Source organism: Rhinopithecus bieti, unplaced genomic scaffold (assembly GCF_001698545.2).
Source record: "Rhinopithecus bieti isolate Rb0 unplaced genomic scaffold, ASM169854v2 scaffold_6933, whole genome shotgun sequence".
Lineage (NCBI taxonomy): Eukaryota > Metazoa > Chordata > Mammalia > Primates > Cercopithecidae > Rhinopithecus > Rhinopithecus bieti.
Window position 1 is genome coordinate 412,484 of NW_016805426.1, and position 8,015 is coordinate 420,498.

Genomic DNA, 8,015 nt, shown 5'->3' on the forward strand with positions numbered 1-8,015 from the left:
CGCCCGTCGCGCCGAGGAATGTGCGTGCTTGCATCTGCAAACCGTGCGTCCCGTGCAAAGAATGCGTCCAGTGCAAAACGTGTCCTGTGCACTTGTCCTGTGCAAACATGTGTGTGTCCATGTGCAAAACATGCATCCTGTGCATATGCCCTGTGCAAAACATGCGTCCGTGTGTAAACATGTATCCATTGCAAGCATGCGTCCCTGTGTCCCTGTGCAAACCACGGATATGTTTCCATGTGCAAAACATGTGTCCTGTACAAAACATGCATCCTGTGCGTGTGTCCTGTGCAAGCGTGTCATGTGCAAGCGTGTGCAAAACATGTGTCCATGTGTAAACATGTATGTATTGCAAACGTGTCCTGTGCAAGCATGTGTCTATGTGTCCACGTGCAAAGCATGCGTCTAGCTTCCAGAGTTCACTTGCATTGTACTGATGCTGATGGTGCTCCGGAGTACTCGAGTTTCCCCCATGCTTTAACTTTCAAGAACCGCTTTCCACCAGAGCCGGTGTTCATAATCACTGTTTCTTTGATCTTTCAAGATAATAATTTCAAATCGTTCAAGTCAATTTTTTAATGCCTTTTCTTTACGGGTGGTTTTTAATCCAGTGTTCCCTTAAGCCGCTCAGCAAATGGAAGCTGGGGTACAACCTAGCAGAAATGAAAAACCTGTTTTCTGTTTCCTGAATAATACCCAGTCAACAATTGAGTAAGGGATTTTTATTTTACTTATTTTGGCAAAGCGGCTTCCCAAGTTTAGAAGATTTAACCTTGTCAAAATTCACTGTAGCCCTGCCAGGAGATTCCTCACTCACCTGACCTGTACTGAACCTCCTTGCAAAAGTTAGTTTGGGCTCAAAAGTAAAAATATCAGGAATCATCCAGTCTGGAAATAGGTGAGGACTGGCAGAGAGTGGTCAGTTTGATCTCTCCCTCTACAAAGCTTCTCGGATGACCCAGGTCTCCATCTTCAGTCCAGACTGAAAGCACTATACCTAGGGGACATTGAACCACAGCTTTTGGAAAGCAGAGTCCCTGGAATTGTGGAACCCCAGGCCTCGGAATGGAATTTCAAGCCGTGAGCACTGGGCATTTAGAGCCTTCTTGCCGCTTTCTAGCAAAACCAGGCTCCCGCATTTTTCTTGCGGGTTTTCTGCACTTTATACTAAATGTAATAGATTTTTGTATCATTATATTTACCACGGATGTTATGTTTTCCCCGTGGCGATGTCATGGTTTGTATGATTGCATTTTCTCCAATATTTCTTCCTGGACAAAGTGTCATCTAAATTTGCGTACGATCATGTAGAACATATACATACATATATATATTCATATGTGTATGTGTGTTATCCAAGTGTTTGCTAAACATATTAATAAGCAATTATTTGCTTATCATTTGTTTTTCCTCCATTCTGTTGCTTGATCAAAATATTAAAAGATTTCGTTACAGAAAAAGCTTTTCAAAGTTTACATATATATTCAGAAATACATTCCCTGAAAGTATTTCCTTTTTTCTTTTTTTTTTTTTTTTTTTTTTTTTTTTTTTTATTATATTTAAGGTTAGGGTACAATGGTGCATACGTGCAGGTTTGTTACCTATGTATGCTCTATGCAGTCTGTGTGCCTTGCACCCCATCAACTCCGTCAAAGCCACCCCATCAAATTCATCAATTTATATGTATAACTCCCCAATGCAAGCCCCCCTCCTCCCTCCTCGCCGTAATTTTCCCCCTTTTTCTCAACATTGAAGTTTTCAGCAAGAGCCAGAAAAGAATTATATTATCCTGTTCTGGTTTCTGTTGTTGGTTGGGGAAGTCTTGGAGGCCCCATCTGGAAATTCACTGCAATGTATAGAATGAAAATATAGGAGCTCGATTCATTCTTTTCTAAACTGAAATAGTTTTCCAAAATATTCATTAAATAGTAATCCACTTATCTATTTTGCATTAATCTCTTTTATTGCATGTTGTTTCCAATTACCTTTTGAATCTATTGTAAGAACCTCTGTGATATTGATAAAGTTTTCATTTAGCAAATATTTGCTGATTACCTACCCTGAGGTCGGTGATTTTTAAACTAACTACCACTTGTGGTTTTTTGTTGTTGTTTTTTGAGACAGAGTCTCACTCTGTCACCAAGGCTGGAGTGCAGTGGCACTGTGTTGGCTCCCTGCAACCTCCGTCTCCTGGGTTCAAGCAATTCTCCTGCCTCAGCCTCCCGAGTAGCTGGGATTACAGGTGCCCACCACCACACCCAGCTGGTTTTTAAAATATTTTTATTAAAGACGGGGTTTCACCATGTTGGAAGCAAGTGTCATTTTATAAGATCATAATTTTTTTATTAGCATTTTAAAATCTGATAAGACCGCTATTTGGAAAGTGGTGTAGTTAGGGACTCCCCACACATCATTAAATGAGATGTGTTAACCCCTGTTTTTTCTAATAAAGATAGTCTTCATACCACATTTTTAGAGTCTCCTTCTCTTTTGCCTCCAAAACAAATAACTTCTTTTGCCTCCAAAGCAAATAACTTGGGTGAGGACTAAATTTGTAGGAAATCCAATTCTATTTGCTTGGATAAGCCATTTTTCCTAAACTTACTAACTCGATAAATCAAGGTTTTGTTAAACATGTATGTTTCTGGGTTTCTCCTGGAGATTCTGGGCTCCAGGGAGAGACGTGGGAGGCAATACTGTAATTTTTTTTATAATCATTGCTGCAACTTTGGCAATCACTGGTATACCCCATCCTCCAAAGGCTGTGAGGAAGCATTTCATTTACAATTTATATTGACTGATTCTTTTCCTAAATATAAGAGTATTGAAAAATATATAGTCCTTCAAGTTTTGGTTCCTCTCTCCAATCTTCCTGCCATTGTTAACTTTTCAGAGTCCTTAGGAAGTTGCTGGGTACAGTGGCACACACCTGTAATCCCAGCTACTTGTGAAGATCACTTAAACCCAGGAGTTTGAGACCAGCCTGGACAACAAAGTGAGACCCTATCTCTAAAAAAAATTTTTTTTAAAAAGCACTTAGGAAGTTGCTTTTGGTAGCTTGTCTGGTTTTTATTTGTAGCAGTGGCGGACACAGACTGTAATGGGCTGACACCATCTTGGCTGGCACAAGAAATCCTGATCTGATTGGATTTAAGGAAAATAAAGTCATCAGTTTAGGGTTTTCTCCAGCTCAAAGACCAGGCCAGGGCCCAGAAATCTTATATGGCCACCCTACAAGAAACCCTTATCTCTCATAGCCACACAGCCAAGGTTTCTGAAAGCTAAACTCAAAGTATAAGATTGTAGGTGACTGAAACAATGCAAATTATATTCTCAGCCCCCCCAGAGTCTCTCATGGTAAAGGTAGGGAACTAATTGGAAAGGAGTGGGATGCGGAAAAATGGAATGGGAGCAAATGGGCAGATTTCCATGAAGCTGAAGACCTTAAACCCCTGAATTCTGCTGAGGCTTCTGTGGCCAGTAGAAGGAATCCACCTGTGCTTACTCAGAGGGTTAATCTTGCCTGATGAATCTACAATGGCCTTACCAGTGGAAGCTGATTTGCAAAGAGCTGTGGATCCTCCTCAGGATCTACCCCCACCTCACCTGTCACTGCTTCTAGACCTATAACCCAGACTCGACCTGCCTGGCCCTGAAGGTAAGGTTCAGAGGGGTTTGAGGCCTAATAAGGCACAACGCACACCATAAAAGTTGCAAGATTTTTGCCAACTGACATTGGCAGAAATCTGTAGCACTTATATAGGAATGGATCAAAGGGATACTGGATCAGAGTGGAAGGAAAATAATGTTGGATCAGGCCAGAATTTTTAATCAGGTTTACTACATCGCAATTCTAAAGTCAATTTGCTTGTTCAAATGGCTAGGCATGGTTCTACGGGTGAAATGCCAGAACTTTCTCGGTACTCTTTGGAAAAATGTCTCCTACAGTAGGATTATGAATGCTAGAGTAGATTTTTCATGTAAAACCTGTCCACCCATTGCCTAACTCTGGCTCTCAGAATCTGAAGAAAACCCCTTCACAAGACTGTGAGAAGTCCATTTGTCAGGACGGTGTGGGGGCGGGGGCAATGGCTTCTTAATCCTTGAGGAGTCTAGGCTGGTAATGATGGTGGGAGGGATGCTGTCATTAAGCTTTACTCCCTGAATTCACTGGGAATGATAGAATCTGATGACTGAGTGGTGGCACTTAACTGCCAAAGCCAATGTGGGACCAGCTGCCATCATGGGCAGCAGAACTGGCACAGTCATCAAGATGGTCTGTCCTCAGAGATCTTGGGCATTGATTAGTCGATGACAGCATCCCTACAGCTGAAACACATGGCAGCCTACTGAAACCTTACTTGATTTTTACCCTTCTGATTTTCTATATTCTTCTATCATTTCCTGAGAGACTGAGGCCAGTTTCCAACTGTGAATCTGAATTTGTGTTTCTCTTTTTTAGTTCTGTCACATTTTTCCTTATGTTTATTGAAGCTTTTTTACTAAATTCATACACTATTAATACTGTATCTTCTTGATAAATTGACCCTTTGATCATTACTAAATGTCCCTCTTTATCTCTGGTAATATTTTTTGCCATGAAGTCTACATTGTCTGATGTAAATATGGCCACTTCAGCTTTCTTACAATTAGTGTTTGCATGTATGGATTTTTTCATTCTTTTGCTTCCAACATGTTTTTTATATTTACAGCACATCCCTTCTATCTCACCTGTACTTGGAATCTGACAGTCTCCACCATTTTTTTTTTTTTTTCCCACAGAAAGGATCTCCCTATGTTGCCCAGACTGGAGTTTAGTGGCTATTCATAGGCACTATTCTCCTGCACTACAGCCTTGAACTCCTGGGCTCAAGCAATCCTGCTGTATTAGGTCTGTTCTCTCACTGCTATAAAGAAATACCTGAGACCTGGCCGGGCGCGGTGGCTCTCGCCTGTAATCCCAACACTTTGGGAGACCGAGGCAGGCGGATCACGAGGTCAGGTGATCGAGACCATCCTGGCTAACACGGTGAAACCCCGTCTCCACTAAAAATACAAAAAAAAATTATCCGGGCATGGTGGCGGATGCCTGTAGTCCCAGTTTCTTGGGAGGCTGAGGCAGGAGAATGGCGTGAACCCGGGAGGCGGAGCTTGCAGTGAGCCGAGATTGCGCCACTGCACTCCAGCCTGGGTGACAGAGCGAGACTCCGTCTCAAAAGAAAAAAAAAGAAAAAAAGAAATACCTGAGACTGGATAATGTATACAGAAAAGAGGTTTAATTGGCTCACAGTTCTGCAGGCTGTACAGGAATCATGGGTGGAGGCCTTAGGAAACTTATAATCATGGCAGAAAGTAAAGCGTAAGCAGCAGGAAGAGAAAGAAGGGGGAGGTACTACACACTTTTAAACAATCAGATCTCGTGAGAACTCACTATCATGAGAACAGCAAGAGGGAAATCTGCCCCCATGATCCAATCACCTCCTACCAGGCCCCTCCTCCGCCAACATTGGGGATTACAATTCGACATGAAATTTGGGTGGGGAAACAAATCCAAACCGTATTATCTCCTGTCTCAGCTTCCTGAGTAACTGAGACTACAGGCACGCACCACTGTGCCCAACTTGTGATGTATTTTTTAAAGAAATTCTAGATTTTGCTGATTGCATCCTTGTGGTGTCATGTAACGCGTTCTTTGTTCACCGTATTTTCTGTACACTGGAAGGTCAATCTATAGTCTAGATGCTAATTAGATCCAGGTTTTTTGGTAAGAATACTTCATAGATCGTAAACTTCCTATTGCATTAAATCTGGAAGCCTATGATGTCTGGCTTTCCTTCTTTTTGTGATAATAAATTTGATGAGCTGGTCTAGGGATGATCAAACTGATCCATTAAAATAACACTTTTTTAACTTTTTTAACACCTCTCAGGCCATGTGCTAAGAAATTATGGTATATACATGATCACATTTGATCCTCTTATTAACCCTATGAGGTAGGTCCTGTTACTATCTCCATTTTGCAGATAACAATACTTAAGCACAGAGAGGCTAAATTACCTGCCCAAGAGCACCCAACCAGTGAGTTGCAGGATTGGAATTGGAACCCAAGTGATCTGGCTACAGAGCTTTTTATGTTTACTGAGCCATACATAATACATGATCCATGTGTATGACTGAGCTTCAATAAAATCTCATAAAAACTCGGGAGGCTGAGGCAGGAGAATGGCATGAACCCAGGAGGCGGAGCTTGCAGTGAGCTGAGACGGCACCATTGCACTACAGCCTGGGCGACAGAGTAAGGCTCTGTCTCAAAAAAAAAAAAAGAAAGAAAGAAAGAAAAAACAAAACAAAACAAAACAAAACAAAACAAAACCTCATAAAACAGGCAGCAAGCCAGATTTGACCTAGGGGCATAGTGTGACAACCCCTGCTTTATGGCATCAATGCCACTTTTTATACATTCCATCAATGTTTTCAGTTCATCCTTAGCTCTTAAAAGTTTTGCTCTTTCCTGTAATATTATAGCATATGACTTTTTTAGGTTTTATTTTAAATTGACACAATAATTATCTATATTTATGGGGTATGGTATGATTGTTTGATACATGCATACAATGAGTAATAAACAAATTAGGGTAATTAACATATTTATCACCTCAAACATTTATCATATCTTTTATTTATTTATTTTTTTTGACCAGGCTGGAGTGCAGTGGCACAATCTCGGCTCAGTGTAACCTCTGCCTCCCAGATTCAAGTGATTCTCCTGCCACAGTCTCCTGAGTAGTTAGCACTACAGGTGCACACCACCACGCCCAGCTAATTTTTGTATTTTTAGTAGAGACAGGGTTTCACCATGTTGGCCAGGATGATCTTGATCTCCTAACCTCATGGTCCACCTGCCTCGGCCTCCCGAAGTGCTGGGATTACAGGCATGAGCCACCGCACCCGGCCTGTTTTGTTTTGTTTTTTGAGACAAGGTCTTGCTCTGTCACCCAGGCTGGAGTACATTGATGCGATCTTGGCTCACTGCAACCTCTGCCTCACCGGCTTAAGAGATCCTCCCATGCCCAATCAATCCTCCCACTTCAGCCTCCTGAGTAGCTGGGACTACAGGCAAGCACCATCATGTCAGGTTAATTTTTGTATTTTTTGTAGAGATGGGGTTTCACCATGTCACCCAGGCAGGTCTCAAACTCCTGGACTCAAGCAATTCACCTGCCTTGTCCTGTCACAGTGCTGGGATTACAGGCATCAGCCTGGCCTTAGCTTTGTTCTTTTTGATCAAGATTGTATTGGCTATTTGTGAACTTTTGTGGTTCCATATAAATTTTAGCATTTTTAATTCCATTTCTATAAAGAATGTCATCAGTATTTTGGTGCAGATTGCATTGAATCCATAGATCCCTTTGGGTAAGCACGTGCCTTTTAGCTGGAATTTCTTCCTTTGTTTTCCTTTAAATATAAAGATTAGTTTCAGTACTCTTATATTAGTCTGATAGTGTTAGAGTAATTAATGTTGAAAATTAAATAGTATGTATCATCTAATTTTAACTACGACAGAGGTAACTGAGACACCAATAAGAAAAACCAGTTCCTGGGCCACCACCCTTACCTAGTTAAAAAGAACTTCAAGGCCAGGCGCAGTGACTAACACCTGTAATCCCAGCACTTTGGGAGGCTGAGGCGGGCAAATCACTTAAGGTCAGGAGTCGAAGACCAGCTAGGCCAACATAGTGAAACCCTGTCTCTACTAAAAATACAAAAATTATCCAGGCGTGATTACGGGTACCTGTAGTCCCAGCTACTTGGGAGGCTAAGGCAGGAGAATTGCTTGAACCTGGGAGGCAGAGGTTGCAGTGAGCCAAGATCATGCCACTGCACTCCAGCCTGGGCAATGGAGTGAGACTGTCTCAAAAAGAGAAAAAAGAAAGAAGGAAGAAGGAAGGAAGGAAGGAAGGAAGGAAGGAAGGAAGGAAGGAAGGAAGGAAGGAAGGAAGGAAGGAAAAGAAAAT